Source organism: Prorops nasuta, unplaced genomic scaffold, assembly GCF_024137725.1.
Source record: "Prorops nasuta isolate Cenicafe-Biocafe unplaced genomic scaffold, Cenicafe_Pnas_1.2 PNAS00003, whole genome shotgun sequence".
Taxonomy (NCBI): Eukaryota; Metazoa; Arthropoda; class Insecta; order Hymenoptera; family Bethylidae; genus Prorops; species Prorops nasuta.
In genome coordinates this window covers 1133804-1144182 of record NW_027116800.1, presented here as the reverse complement: position 1 = coordinate 1144182, position 10379 = coordinate 1133804, and the positions used below count along the sequence as shown (strand labels likewise).

The window sequence follows — 10379 nt, the reverse complement described above, 5'->3', positions numbered from 1 at the left end:
CTATTTAGCATAATCATCTCTCTTTCACATTGTCATCTTACCATGTTTTATAATCACGTCCTTCTTAGGTAATTGTTATCCCTCTTTTTTTACAATTTATTAAAACCCTTATTTTCCTTGAAAGATTATATATTTTACATTTATTTAAAAAATATTTCCTTTTTACTTTTTGAAATGGATTATTTATTGGTATGAAAAAGTTGGATTAGAATTTCCTAGATTTGTAAATATTTGTTGCATTTGTGAAGAGTTAATCATATAGAAGCAGAGTAAATAAAACGAAAGAAATGATTGTTCTATCTTCAGAGATATTACTTGTATTGCATTGTACTAGATCTCTCTAGAAATGCATGGCTAGAAATTTCAATTTTTAACAAAGAAAATGATAATTAAGAAAAAAAGGTTTACTGTTAAAGTGAGAGTTACTCGGTAAATAATGTTCACTGACAATTATAAGTGTCAAGTATTTCTTGGTTTTGCGGAGCAAACATTATCCTAGGAAAATGGTTCATTTGAAAAAGATACAAATTATCCTCACAGCTAATACCTTAATCCATTCTCCTTTCCTTTATGCACTTTTCTTTGTTATCTGAAAAGGGGGAAAAAATTTCACCCCACGAGAAAACAGAACGAATCCTATTCGAAGGGAGCGTATAAAATTTATTCTGCTTTGTACTATTTTACTTGGAGACACTTGGATTGTCATTATTTAATTATTATATATTCTAACAATTTTTCATCCTTACCCCACTCTTTTTACTTTTAAATCTAACTGCACACTCAGTAGTTTCACGTTAATCGACATGTGTTGGAAAGAGTTGGTGAACATTTGAGATCATCAGTTTGACAAAAAATTGGAATGCATTTTATTTACAGTGGATGGTGAAAACTCAGAGAGGAATTTAAGCAACACAAATGTGTTTCGATTGGCGAAGAACAAACGTTAATTTCGTCACCAGTGTGATATTAAACTTGTAAATTGAGATTTTTCAAAAAAGCATGGCAACGAAGCAGTGTGAAAAATTGAAAAGTTGTTGAAAACAAGAGATGGTTCTTCTTGCTCTCTTCCGTTCCTGCAGTTCCTCGTGACTCATACTTGACCCATTTTGCCTTGCTTCGAACCCTCGTGATCTATATCGAGAACTGAAAGCCAGCTGTGGAATTTCTAAAGTGAACAAATACAGTCGAGTTTGAACTGGAATAATTCTCATCCCCCTATCTCTTTCACCTTCTCTCCCTCTTCTTTACTTCCCTTATAAAACCCTAACTGAAAGAAACGTGAATTTTTTCTCCTTAAAAATTTAATTGACAAAAAGGCAAACATTATTGATTGTTTTTTGAAAAGAAAAACAAAATAAATTACTGTTTTTTAAAAGAAGAGGGATTCTTTTTATGTAATTGAACGTTGTTTTTTCGGCCCTTTTTGTAGCAGCTGGTAAAAATGGTGAAAACCCACATGTGGGAATAAAGACTGGTGTCAGCTGATCCCAGCTAAGCCAATCGAGTTGAGGAATTGTTCTGTTGCTCTCTTATTTAACAGAAAAAAGTTTACAAGTCGTGAGATAGTAGACCGAAGGATGATGATTCTGCTGGTGTCCTCGGCACGTAGAGCACGCCAAAGAACTCGAAGAAGAGAGCTCTGTTTTGAAAAAGAAGCAATTGTTCCATTAAAGTGATCATTAAAGTTACCATCAAGTTTATCCCTCGTTCCCGTCTCTCCCTAAGTCCAAACTGTCTGAATAGTAGCATCGACAAAGTTTTTCTAAATTGGACTGGGAAGCTGCAAGGAGTGCAATAATGAAAAGTGGCATTTTCATGAAATAATCAAGCGTTGACGAGAAACGACGGAGAAAGGACTCGGTTGAAATTCTATCTCGTCGTGAGAGAATTATCCTTAAATGGAGTGACGCACAAAGGCAGGCTTTAAATTCCACTTGACACTCTCTGGTCAAGGCAAAGATTTCCACTGGATGAAATTTCTGGTAAGAAGCAGCTTTGAATTCCTCTCGTGTGCTACAAAGCTGCAACTTGAAAATCGCGAGAAATTTCACTTCGGTTTCTCGTCATTCCCAATTGGCGAGGGTCGAAAGTAAACATTCGTGAGAGTTTATAGAATTTTCGAAAAAACCAAGCTGCAATTGCCACATAGAGAAATATACAAAAATTATTAGCCTTGTCAGAAAGAATGGATGGAGCAACTGGAAAATAAAAGATAAATTCCTCTCGCGACTTCTCGCGCAGTGATTATAAAACTGCAGCTTATAACATCTCGCCGGATATATACTCGTCGAGAAAGAAATTTCAGTCCGGAGGAGCTATAGAGGGTCTCGCGAAAGTTTATAGAGTTTGGAGAGGCAAAGCTGGAAAAACGGTAGAAATAAATAAATTATTATTGTCATCTGCAAGAACGATAAGTAGCTACAAAACAAGATAGTTTCTTGCGAGTGATGTGTAAGAGATTGTGCTTACCGGAAGTGAGTTATTGTTTCCTCTGGCTGGCGTACCCGAGACTCGTTTCCGCTTTTTACGTTTCCCCTTCCCAGTTGGGGAAAAAGTTTCACTTTGGAATTGTTGACCGGATAGAACTCGGAATTGGACTTGAAAGCGAAATTGCAATCGGAATCGGGATCGAAATCGAAGTTTTGATTGGTGCTTGGTCGAACAGAGTCGAGTGGTCAGCTGCTTTTTCCTTGGACTCGGTGCTTATGTGCTTTTGTGCTTATGTGCCCTTTGTGCTACTTCTCGTCTTCATTTTTCGCTCTCGTTCTTCGTAAATCCGAAGCTGCAAGGATGAGAGAGTCCAGTTTCGGCTCGTGAAACGTCAAGAGAGGTACTCCCTATTAAGTATTATCCTTCCCCATTATAATCCAATTTATTGTATTTCTTTGACCAAAATAATTATTTTAACAAATGAAAAAAGTCGTACGTTCGAGTGTCAATGTAATTATTGGCAAAATAATAAAACAATATGCTCTGTAATTAAATTATCTCTCTCTCTCTCTCTCTCTCTCTCTCTCTCTCTCTCTCTCTCTCTCTCATGGAGATATACATTTTGTATTGGAAATAATGCAATGAAGTATTTATCTGACTACATAAAAGATTATAAGAAAATAAGTCTGATTGAAAGACGTTGAAACGCTGCTTTAATTTATTTACCTCGTTCTATAATAGCCTTTTGCTGATTAGCATAATGTATTTGATGCATAATTTATAGATAATTTCTATTGTAGTACGTTCGAATGCAACACTAATTTAGTTAACTTGATTATTTAATATCCTTTTACCTAACAGCACATTACAAATGTATTTGACATAATTTATCAAAGGTTCTGCCCAACAATTCCACTATTGAGATTCGATAACAAATTTTCAATACCCCCTTTCTCTTTCTAATTTAGAGTAATCCTTGATGTTAACAATTGATGTGCCGAGGGATTCAATTTAATGATTCATTAAGGTCTATCGGTCGAAAATTTAATAGGCGAACAGCAATATAAGCTATGGCTCAGTTTCGAGTACTTAAAACTTTCATAACTAGCATCGGCTTATGTTTAAAATCTCGTGAACGTCTATCTTAACTAAATTTATTGATGCTTTATCAATTAAAAGTTTTAAATGATTTGAGCTAAAGCCAGAGGAGAGAGGGTATATGATAGAATTAAATTACATGTCTGTGCCATTTATCACGAGTGCAGTAGAGTAGTGAAACAAAAATAATTAATAGGGGAAGGAAATTAATGGAAATAAATACATGGTGTATAAGCTGCGATGTAAGGTGAAGTGTGTAGCAAACTGGTGAATAAATGCACGTTTATTGATTCTTTCAACAGATCGTATCAGGCTCGAAGAAGAATACGAAACCAAGTTTCCTTTATCCAGTAAAAATATTTAACGGTGTAGGTAGAGGATAGATATAGTCAACATTATAAACTATGCTAGAAGCTGCGAAGTGTAATAAAAACTCACACGTCTTTATTTCTGTCTTCAAATCGTATCAAGCAGGTCAAAGAAAGCCAAGCAAAGCTTTTTTATTCAAGATATCATCGATAACTTACATTCAATACCAGCTATACCACATGTCACAGTGATAGTTTGAAAAATGATAATGTGTTACAGAGCATATTAATAAAATATACGATTGAAAAATATTGAATTAAATATGAGAAAAATACAAATATGGATCTCAGTTATTCTCACCTATTTCTGTATATATATATATATATAGTAATTTCATATATAACAGTTGAAATGATAAAGATTTATCATATGCCAAATATTTCATTTTAATTTTATTTTGACTTTTTTGATCCCATATGTTTAATGTTCGTATCGTAGATACAAATTAATCTCGCAGCCGATAAAAATATAAATTTTGCGCTACTACTCCTTTACCCTTTGCTCATCTGCCATTCTCCTTCTTATCTTTAGGTCTTATAAACCGTCGCACAACATCACCTCGGGCACGTTCCTGCCATTAGACTCATGTTAATAAGGCCTTACACTCAGGGCAAGAAGAACACTCAACGGTTAGAGCCGAGTATTTCGCGAATAAAGATACGAGCAGCCACGACCAATGTGCTCTCTCGCATCGCCACTCTCTCAAAAAATCTCCCACCAACCGACCGCGAATCTGCCATTTAAACTTTATTCCAACTTTTACGAATACCTCAACTCGTAGCATGAAAAATACTTCTATCGAACTTTTTCCTTCGACTCCTAACAATTTCATCTCAACGAACTTGAGAGTTGCTTAATAAAAATTTCATTACGTAAACTCTGCAGCTTCTTGAGATTCTGAGGAAGAAAAGTAGCGAGGAATTAGGTACGAATATTCTATGTAAAGTTCAAGTTGTGCCTTCGTAAAGCTCCTTTAAGCTCAGGACACTGGAGGATGCTAGTGCGCAATAGCCATTTAATCGTTCCAGTGTCATGGCTATTCGCAAAAGTCCCCATGGAGAATGTTAAACACCGAGCATTAGTTTTGCTTCTCTTCTTATATACGCTTTATTCAAACTTCCATCCTTTAGATTTATTTTAAACAGAAATTCATTAAATAGCAAGCTTAGGATATTGCAGGGATTTTTAGACTAGTAATATATATATATATATATATAGTCATTTTCATTTCAGTATTAATTATGGATGTTCGTTAAAGCTCCTGTAGAAATGATCAAATAATAAATATTGGTTTCGATTTTCTTTTCGTAAGTAGCTTCTCTCATATCGCTCAATGCACGTGTTATAAGCAGTGTTATTTAGCTTCGTAAAAAGATTTATTAATAAAATGACAAGTCCAAGATACTGGAGACAACTAGAGACTGATCTAAGAGTTATTACTTATCACAGAGTGTGCTATAGATATTTGTAAAAGCTCCCATGGGGAATGTCGAAGAGCTAGCATTGGCTCTGTTTCTCTTTTCACACGTGTCACGAACGTTCTTCTGGACTCTATTTGATAGATTGGAACGTCCAAGGAATGTTTTTTTCACGCTACGAGTGATATGGAGTTTATATCAATCTGCGCGTTAACCAGCCTTTTATTTTTTGGATCTTTTAAAAATAAAATGACAAGCTCAAGTTACTTTAAGAAAATAGAGACTATATCGGTTGTACAGCTGTTTAATTATTCCAGTGGCATGCAAGGTTATATACATATATATTAGCAAAAGTTCCTATCGAAATTGTTTAATCCCAAATCTCAGTTTTTCACTACTACCTTTTTGCAAAGCTTCTGATATCTCAAATTTGCTGATAATTTATATTTATTAATTAATAAAAGTTTAATATCAATCTATGCATATTCTTAAAGAATAAATGGTTAAAAAGCTGAAATGAATTTTATAATATTTAAATTATGTAGCTTTTAGATACTAGGATAAAATAGAAAGAGTCAAATTGATTTTATTAACATTACTTTATTCATAAAACCTCGAGTTTTAGACTCATCTCATTATAAATCGTGAGAATTCTTCTCGGGAACAAATCAGAAGTAGAGAATACTTGCTTAAAGGGAGTGCTGAAAACGCAGCATATGCTTTAGAAAATTTCGAATTCATTTTCGTAGACAGAATAAAAAACATAATCGCGTGTTTCACTCAATTCATTTTACATGTATGCTTACCATTTTACATAGCATTTGGTAGTTTGATGAAGCTACAAACAATTTCGTGCAATTTGTTCCTTTCATTTATTTCTTGAAATATGAAAATTATTTGTTTCCCAGGGGCTATTTCGCTGGATTACAAACGTTGATTATGAATCTGGCTTGCTTTTAGTGTAGAAAAGAGAACCAATGTAAGGTAACAATTTCCTTTAACAATATTATTCAGTATTTAATGCAGTTTTTGACAGACTGATAAAGAAATCAATTACTTTTAAATCATTTATTTTGAAACTGTACAAAAAGGATTCATTTTAAAAAAGGTATTTATTAGCTATCCGACGTACGCGATAATTATTTTGTTGAAAAACAAATTATTTATGTGTTAGAAAGCCTAACACATATACATATAAATTATTACTCTACGTTCAAAAATATTATTCAACATTTTGCGTAACATTTAATAGTTTGGCAAAGAAGCCAGCAATCTAGTTCGAATTGTTCCTTTCATTTACTTCTTGAAAAGTTGAAATTATTCGTTCCCCAGAAATTGTTTCACTGACTTCTATAGTTAATTATGTAGCGAATTATAATTCCAACTAAAAAGCATCATTTCAGTTTGAGTAAGATTATACGGCATTTACGTAAATTTATTCTTAGATTTATAAACAAGCATGCACAAAATTTTCTAGTTTTTATCATTTATTTAAATTCAAATTATTAATTTTCAAAAAACTCATTTGATTTGTTAAACCTACAACTTTAATTTGCTCTTAGTATAAAAATATGAATCGATATAAAGCATTTATTATTATGTGACATTCTCTTACGCAACCTTTACTCTATTATTGGAGAGAATAAAGTTTATAATTTCGCCACTTAATATTTACAGTAAAACTCTTGCCTGACAGTAGAACAAAAAAAGCCATGACTGCATTTTTATTTAAAAATATGCAATCATCGCGTATTATCAAAAAAAGCCATTATTCTTTTCAACGCTTTTTTGTGAAATAAAATTGAATAATTAACGTATATCAATGTCTGTTTCTTTTCGTTTTTAATTATTGTAAAATTGTTTTTCTTTAAATATCTCGATTATGAGATAAATTTCTTTCTGGGCCAAATAGGTTTTGCAAGCTTCTTACCAAAGCAAGAGAGAAAAGGAACAAGGTATAAACGGAGTAGGGATTCACGGTAGACTAAGGGGAGGGGGTCAAGAGAGGGAAAGAGAAAATCAATTGGTAGCCCAGCTTTTCTATTTCCTCAGGCTACGTACTGGTTTGGTCCAGGGTCCAGTCTATTCTGCTCTATGTATATTTGCTCCGGTTCAAACCGATAACGCGTTTCCGCGTATAAAGCTATATGTTAGATGTGTATACAATATATTACGTGTATAGGTAGGTCCATGAAACACGCGTGAATCGGACCATCTTTTGCCTTTTTCCTAGCTAAAATGGCTTTTATTGTTCGACAAAATAGTTTCTGCAATTTACCTGCACCTTCTATCTAGTTCGTACAATTTATCCCTTAGCTGAATTTACCTCTCATTATATCATTACCGTCCTCTGCACAATACATTATAAGATAAGTTTCATTAATATCATTTTTATTATGTACATTTCCTTTCATTAAATTTTGTTATTTAGTCAAATGTATGATAATTATCGCTATTTATTATACTTTCCTAATTTAAAAAAGAATCCATATACAATATTAAATATAAAATATTGAATATTACAATTTCAATTTCGTTAGAGAAGCGTAAATTATGTTTGTGGTAAAGCTTTACAGAGTGCTCTTCAAGTTTAACAAATTTTGCTACAGAACCCATCTAAAATTCTATGATACCACCGACCCTACTATACCTGAATTTATTTATGTAATTTATGTCTTTTATAAGATGCATTTAAATAATGGTATATTATATTTGAAATTGTGTGATATATAATGTAGTAGAAAAATTAATGCGTTTAAAAGGACAGTGGCATTATAGTATCTACTTAAAAATTTCCCATTATATATTACCGGTACAATGATAAATAGTTTCGCTTATCCTATTTGAAATTGATTGCATCGATTTCTATGTGTATTAATTATAAAAGCGATGAGTAGGCTAGGCACGCGTTTTGTAAATTCCAAATACTATTATTGTTATACGTATATAAATATGTGCATGAAATAGTATAGGATACTAAGATGTTTTGAAATACTTAGCTCAGTTTCCTCAAAATAGCTCTAGGTCTTAGCATACCATTATCCAGTCAATACATGTACATATCGTACATGCATGTGAATTAAATTTGTATAGTAAGGTAACATTAATTCGATAACAGCCTTGGCTCGTATGGTCTTGCTTGCAGCAGTAGCTTCTCGTATTCTAAGCTGCTCACAAGAACTACGAATCATAATTCGCATTACAAGACTTTATTATTATATTTATACACAATATACTATTTCTAAAATTATTTTTCAAGGAAAATTCTATATAATTATTCAAATATTATTAATTTTACAGTACTATTCACACGTAGAGCCTATGAAAATTAAAGAACTAACTTAAAAATGCTATATTTATAGTTCTTTTAAAATGTAATCTGTTAAATAATTTATTCTGGCTTCTATAAACTAACATTATTTCAAATGGGTGGCATAGTATTCTCTAGTATGTCTATTAAAAATATAGACTTAAACAATTGAGCTATATTGATTTTATTGCTTGACTTTTGTATTATGTGAAAATTATAAATCACATCTATAATTTACTCTAATATCCAAGAATGACTGTTTTTGCGATACGACTATTTATAAAAAAAGTGAAGCTAGATAGTTAACAATTTTTAATATTATAATTTAATAATAAATATTATTGTGCTATTTATTATCAATCATTTGGAACATTATTGCAGGTTTTAAAATATATGATTGAGTTGTGTATTTTATTTTATCCTTACAAGATTTAAGGAAGCTTGGTAATAACGACAAAACTACGCTGCTTACAATATAGAGGGAAATGACAAAGAAATGAGGGATATAAGCGATTGCAGCCACGAGCAAAATCCATTTTACATGTAAAGAAGATATTTACTTTTTAAGGTAGTACTTGCGCTAGATTCATATATAGTAGTAGTGTAAGACATGCTTCAGTTTTGAAAGAGTAACAATTTTTTATCATATTTGATTAATTATAATTATAAAATATCCAAAAATATTTAAAGAAACAATAGGAAATAAAATATTTTTAAACGAGTTAATTTCTATCAAGTTTTGCATTTATAGATTGATTTTTGTTTACAAGGATTCATTATAATCATTGAAGTATACTCTACAAATTGATCGGATTCATATTATTAAAAATATTATATAAAAACGCGCGTGGCAAGAAAGGGGACAAGAGCGATCGTTTTTCTTATGCCTTCTTATGTCTTCTTTTTTACTCTCACTGCTGATAAGCAGCGTTATGGGCTAAACTACACAATTTTATTAGAGTTTTGAGCTTGTAATTATTCGAGTAATCTATGATGTAATTTATGACTATATATCGAAAGCGTGACCTGCCAAACCTTATAAACATAGAAAAACTAGAAAATTTAAACACTTCTATATGCAAATATACAATATATAAATTTGCTTAATATACTATATTCATGCATTTTTATATCATATTTTTTTCGGTTTCCTAAAATTGACCGAATTTTATATACCAGGTTTTTCGTTTCAAGCGACACGATTTATTTCATGTATCCCCGAGTGTACCCCTTTACATATACCTTCTGTAATATTTCAGAATAGAATTGGATTCAGTATAAATATTTCAACAATCAGTTTAAATCTAAATTTTTTAGAAGAGTATTAGGGATATCAACAAAAAATCTATATCATGAGAATTGCTATTAAATTAAGAATGTAAGTTTTAAATAAATGAATTTTTTATAAGCGTTCGGCCAATATTTAAACTAAATTTTGTGTTATTTCCATGATAAAATTGTTTAGATGTTTAACACTTTGTACAACCAGTTCTCCATAGTGTGAATACAATCTTTCAAAGAATAAAATCAAATAATATTGACAATGCTGTTCTTGAATAAATATTCTTATTTAGTACATTTTACTTGTATAAAATTAAAAGGAAAAGATCTTATATTAAATAACACGACCAATCAGAAGGTACTATATTTTAGCATAAATGCTTTGATAAGCTTTTTCTTATTTAAATTATATCTGTTTATATCCATTAAATTTTTCATTATTAGAATCACATGAAAATTAAAAGGTATCGTAT

At 31.5% G+C, this 10379-nt stretch overlaps 1 protein-coding gene across 4 annotated transcripts in view; it reads left to right on the top strand.

Moving 5' to 3' along the window:
- Positions 1 to 299: 299 nt before the first annotated feature.
- LOC136785590 (uncharacterized) overlaps positions 300 to 10379 on the top strand; it is a 32303-nt gene continuing 22223 nt past the window's right edge. The window contains exon 1 of one of the 4 annotated variants that reach the window (XM_066746720.1): positions 300 to 2830. The gene's annotated coding sequence lies outside the window, so the exon portion shown is untranslated. The remainder of the gene's footprint in view (positions 2831 to 10379) is intronic. The other 3 variants (XM_066746721.1, XM_066746719.1, XM_066746718.1) reach the window with 3 other exon arrangements.